Consider the following 6,781-nt stretch of genomic DNA (forward strand, 5'->3'; position numbering starts at 1 on the left):
CGGAGAAAAAAGATTTTCCTGGGGACTTGTATTACTCTAACTCGATAGCGCTGTGATTAACTTGATGATGATCTCTCGCACTGGTCAGCAGTACTTCTGTAACCAAAATAATATGAATTCTACACTCCATCGTAGCCTGGATTTTGATTTCAAGATCCTCTCATTCGTCTTCAAATCCCTTCATGCCCTGGCGCCTTCCTACCTTTCCGACCTGCTTACTCCCCAATTCACTACCTGTGGCCTCTGGTCGACTAGCTCTGGCCTCCTGCTTGTCCCTCATAACCTCCGTTCCACCTTTCAGCCACTGCACCCTAAAACTCTAGAACACTTTCCCTCAAACTCTCTGCCTTGCCCCATCCTTCCCCAAACTTCAGGTTGCACCTGAAGACCTTCCTCTTTGACCGTGCTTATGGTCAACCTCTCCCTCCCCCTGGTTTGGCATCAGGCTCCGCCACTGTCAAGCGCTCTGAGATGCTCCTCGGTTACAAATTAATCCAATTCTCCCCAAACAAGGTGGTCGATGTTTCAACCCAGCTAGGCTATATTGAGAGCATGGGTAATAAGAACCCTCAAACCAACAAAAGGAGCACCTCAATCTGCTCCAAAGCTACTAATTGGGGATTTGAAGAACCAGAATTAGTCAAATCAAAATGGAGTCCGGTAGCGTACTGGTTGTCTTTCCCCTGCCCTCAAGGACACTCACAACTCCACAACTCACTGAGGCAGTGCCGGTACCAGTTCCCTTCTTAACAAGACAGTAACCATCACCAGATGATTAAGACACTGAATCGACATACGTACTCAAACTGCAGCTCAAACTGCACTCCATCTTAGTCAAACGGTCGAGAGAAGCTAATCTGTCAATGATATACTTTACTTAGCACTGCACAAAGTATTCTGGCTGCCCCTTTCACCCACAAAATACACAGCACTCCCCTTTATAGTAGATCCTGTGAAAGGCTTTGAGACATCTCAAAGATGTGAAAAGGCGCTATATCAAATGCAAGGATTGTTCTTGTTTTTCGACATGTAGATTTACCGAGTCAGCACTAACAGTGACCACCTCTACTTTCTGTGTTACTATAGAGAAGTTTCGTGTGATTAGCCCGGGTGTCTGACACACATGGAAACCCATCACCATGCTTAAAGAGTATCCAAACCAGCCTGGAAGCTCCATGTTGTGCCACCTCCACATGGAAATTCCCATGTTTGGAATGGAATGAGCAAGCTTCCCAGGTCAACAGTTGCTGAGTGGGAAGAGTACCTGCCCCCGGTGACTCTATCCCTCCATGTCCTATTGATGAGCCGGGCTGCCTGGTCTGTGGTCACCGATGCCCTGGAGTACTGCGGATCAGCCTGACTCAGGAACCGGACTACCGAGACCGCCAGCGAGCATTGCCTGGGATTCCTTTGCCAGGAACATCACCTTGGAGCCAGTTCAGCTACAAGGAGATCCTGCTTACTGTGGAAGTGTGACAGGAGAAATTAAATAAGCCACGGTGCAAGTGTGCATTACAGTTCTAGGAAAAACAATCGTTTCACCCAAGTCATAAGGGTCAATATTACCGTTCAGTTCGGGTTTAACTAACGTACGTCAACAGTCGTTCATTAATATGTGGAAATAGGTTCCCCAGGAAGGTAGTGGAGGTGGATGGTATGGGTAGTTTCACAAAGGAATTGGACACATTTTTGCCGGCAAAGGAGATCGTGTGTGAGGACAGAGAGAGTTACATTTGAAAATCGCGCAGTCAGATAGACCGTAGAGATAATAATAATAATCCTTACATTTGATATAGCGCCTTATCATGACTTTGAGAGATCTCAAAGCGCTTCACAGAATATACTGTAAAGGGGTTTGACTGTATTCTGTGGGCAAAACAGGCAGCTAGTTGTGCAGGGCTGTGCCCCACAAACAGCCATGGAGTGAGTGACCGATTTTATTTGGGGGAATTGTTGGCCAGGACACCAGGAGAGAGAAATTGCTTTCTCTTTTCGAATACAATAACAGCAACAGAATTACATCTGTATAGGGCCTTTCACATTGGGAGGACATCCTAAGGTGCTGGGACACCTTAGTTGTGCCATGGTATCTTGAACATCCACCTGAACAGGCAGACAACATCAGTGCAGCATTTCATCCAAAGGATGGCATCTTCTGGTGCTCCTATGTAACCGCTGTCAGAGATGAACGAATGTTGACGCGTGTTAGTTAAATCCGAACTGAACATGAATTCGGTAAAAACAACCAAACTTTCCTAATTGTGAATAGAGAATTCTACATCATCTGCTACATATTGACTGAGTTTATTCCATCAGTTTGAAGAACTTGTGATTCGCAAAGGCCAGGCACGTAAAAAAAAATCAATCAGCAATATGCCTTGACCAGTGCCATAACTTCCACTCCTTATATAACCATTAGTATGTTCATGTGCAAAGGATGGTCAGAACCAATTAATACATTTTAAATGGTAATGTTTTACTGAACTAAGTCTCCGTTTGTAATAACATTAATGTTGGTTCCCATGGTGATAAGGCTTCAGTGAATCTGTTCAATGTTTGGGCTACCTATCGTCTTGTGCAGATACTAAGAGTGGCTGCAGAGATGCTCTGCATTCTGAAGGAAACCGGCTACATTTTTTAAGTTGCAACGTCAAAAAATAAGTCACGGAAGGACAGAGACTGCTAAAGTTTTCGGTTTCTTCAAATATGTCTGAATTTATGAATTGTTCCATTAAGACCCACGGATAAGACTTTAGACCAAGGTCCCATCTGCCTGTTTAGGTGTGGATGTTAAAGATCCCACAGCTCTATTTGAAAAGAGAAGGGAGTTTCTCTCGGTGTCCTGGCTTGCAATCCTCCACAAATAAAATAGTTGTTCATCCCTCCTGACTGTTTGTATGACATTGCTGTACACAAATTGGCTGCTGAGTTTGCCTACAAATAGACAAATGTTCAGCGTTTTGAGACATTCGACGAAATAAGGCGTTACATCAAATGCACGGATTATTATTATTAAAAGCGAGAAAGAGTGATTTTAAGAGAAGGGTGATGTTAAGAGATTTGTGGAGGAAGAATTGTTGGATTGCAGACTACACTGCACCTGTCTTTTATTTCCTGCAGGTGTGAACCAGCAGTTCTGGAGACCACAACTCCAATAGGTGCACGGTAACAATCCTATAAGTTATACCCATGATGAAACACTGCCCAGTGAGAAACTCAGTTGTCACTTAGTCAGATATGCAACCTCGACTTTGTGAATGTCTTTTAAGATTTAGAGGCACTGGATAGAAAGGAGTTTCTCACAAGTGATGGAAGACAGCAACATCATTTGGCAGGACAGCCTGGCGCAGTGATAACACTCTCGCCTCTGAATCATTGTGGGTTCAAGCCCCACGCCGGGACTTGGAATCACATAGACTAAGCTGACATTTCAATGTAGTGCTGGGGGGGGGTGCTGCATTGTAAGAGGTACTGATCTTTGGTTGAGATGTTAAACCAAGGTCTCGTCTGCCTAGATGTTAAAGATCCCATGGCACTATTCGAAAAGAGAAGGGAGTCTCTCCTGTAGTCCTGGCCAACAAATTTTCCAAATAATAACGGTTACTCACTCAATTGCTGTTTGTGAGACATTTCTGATGCAAACTGGCTGTCGCGTTTCTTCAACAAATTACACCATCGATCCACTTTACAGTACATCCTGTGAAGCACTTTTAGATGTCTCAACAATGTAATAAGGTGCTATATCAAATGCTAAGATTATTATTATTGTTATTATAATTATGGTTGTCTGGACGCACAGTGAATACTTTTGGCAACAATGGGCCCAATGAAGACAGTAGGAATGCGCTGTGCTGTTTGTATGAAGATGTAAAGCGACCGAATAAATCCTACACGGGAAAAGAAGGCATCAATAGCCAATGCCCAGCCAGTGGAATTTTGCAACAGGAGCAGTTAAAAAGCGTCCACAAAGTCCTCTTACCCCCTGTTACAAAACAGTGATATGAGACTCTACAGAGAGGTGCTGTAACAAGCTGTCAGAGATGCATTGCACCCCGGCACTCCATCTATGTTACGGAAGATGTCACACTGAACATGGTGACGGATCATTATCTGCCATGAAAATCATGGTGCTCGCTCACATTGATCCTCTGGGCGTCTAAATACAGTCAATAATTTGGTCACTCAATCCACGACTGGTTGTGGGACACTGCTGTGGGCAATTGTGCTGCCACATTTCGCCCACAGAATACACGAGTCAATCCACTTTGCAGTGTATTCTGTGAAGCGCGTTGAGACGTCTTAACGATGTGACGGGGCGCTATATCAAATGCAAGGACTTATTATTATTGTGCTGAATACAATTAAGTACTTCTAAATCATTTATCATTATTCTTCCACGTTGGGGGCGGGCGGGGAAGGAGAGAGAAACCAAACAGAGTAACAGGACCTTGTGGACACCCTGTTGTACTGTGATGGGAGAGAGTGTGGTTGATAACCAAGGCCTTGTGCCATTTAATTTGATCAGCTGAGTGTACCTTTGCTGTCCTTACATCCCAGCTGTTGAATACGCACAGAAATAGAGTTTCTGTCTGCCTTGTCTGGAGAGCATAATCTCTCCCCCACCCCCACCCCACTCCCCCCGGGTGAGCGGTTAGGACGTGCACCACTTGTCTACCTGCAAAGAATATCGATGCAGATTGGTTGAAGTGAAAGCATTTCAGGCTCCAAAGGGTGCCTTGGGGGTAATTGCTGGCACGCTTCCCCCCGTTTGTTCACCTAGGACCACTGTACCCACCCGTCCAGCTCCGAGATGCTTCCCTGCGTGAAGGGTGCTATAGAAAGGCTAATAGAATGGTTGTTGTTGTTGTTGTATCCATCCCTCCAAATCCCACTGATGAGCCAGACAAGATGGTCAATCATCACGCGTGCCCAGGACCTTCTGATCATCGACGACACCATCAGTGCACATCCCAGAACTCAGGCACATGTGGGCTATCCTGTAGCATTTATGTCCAGTCCGGTTGTAACTGACTTCAGCCACAGCTAAGAAAAGTCAGAGTGTACCCGCCCTCAGCACAGCGTACCCACCCTCAATACAGTGTATCCGTCCTCAATACAGTGTATACGCCCTCAGCAGTGTACATGCCCTCAATACAGTGTACATGCCCTCAATACAGTGTACACCCCCTCAATACAGTGTACATGCCCTCAGCACAGTGTACCCACCCTCAATACAGTGTACCCACCCTCAACACAGTGTACACGCCCTCAATACAATGGACATGCCCTCAATACAGTGTACATGCCCTCAATAGTGTACACATCCTCAGCACAGTGTACACGCCCTCAAAAGTGTACACGCCCTCGATACAGCGTACCCACCCTCAGCACAGCATACACCCCCTCAATACAGCATACACCCCCTCAGCATAGTGTACACGTCGCCAATACAGTGTACACGCCCTCAGCACTGTGTACACGCCCTCAATACAGTGTACACGCCCTCAGCACAGTGTACATGCCCTCAATACAGTGTACATGCCCTCAGCAGTGTACACCCCCTCAGCACAGTGTATACTCAGTCACTCAGACTTGCACACACTCAGACTCAAACGCACACACATGAAAACTCACGCGCAGACACTCAAACTCGCACGCACACTCAAACTCACGCACGCACACACACACACACTCAAACTCACTCACGCACATACTCACTTCCCTCAATACTGTATATATACCCCCTTAGCAGTGTACTCTGACTCACTCATTCACATACACACTCACTGGCTCATACACACTCACTGACTCACCACCACACACCAACACACACACACACACACACACACACACCAACACCCCCCCAACACACACACACACACACCCCAATACACACACACACACACCAACACACACACACACACCAACACCCCCCCAACACACACACACACCAACACACACCAACACACACACACACACACACACCAACACACACACACACACCAACACCCCCCCAACACACACACACACCAACACACACCAACACACACACCACACACACACAACACACACACCACACCAACACCCCCCAACACACACACACACACACACACACACCAACACCCCCCCAACACACACACACACACACCAACACACACACACACACAACACCCCCCACACACACACACACACACCAAACACACACACACACACACCAACACCCCCCCACACACACACACACACCAACACCCCCCCTCACACACACACACACAACACCCCAACACACACATACACACACCCACACCCCAACACCCCCCAACACACACACACACACACACCCCAACACACACACACACACACCAACACCCCCCCAACACACACACACCAACACACACACACACACACCAACACCCCCCCAACACACACACACACACACACACCCCAACACACACACACACACCCACACACCAACACCCCCCCAACACACACACACACACACACCAACACCCCCCCAACACACACACACACCAACACCCCCCCAACACACACACACCAACACCCCCCAACCAACACACACACACACACACCACACACCAACACCCCCCCCAACACACACACACCCACCAACACACACACACACACCAACACACACACACACACCAACACCCCCCCCAACACACACACACACACACCAACACCCCCCCCCAACACACACACACACACACACACCAACACCCCCCAACACACACACACACACACACACCAACACACCCCCCCCAAC

Source organism: Callorhinchus milii, unplaced genomic scaffold (genome assembly GCF_018977255.1).
Source record: "Callorhinchus milii isolate IMCB2004 unplaced genomic scaffold, IMCB_Cmil_1.0 Scaffold15, whole genome shotgun sequence".
Taxonomy (NCBI): Eukaryota; Metazoa; Chordata; class Chondrichthyes; order Chimaeriformes; family Callorhinchidae; genus Callorhinchus; species Callorhinchus milii.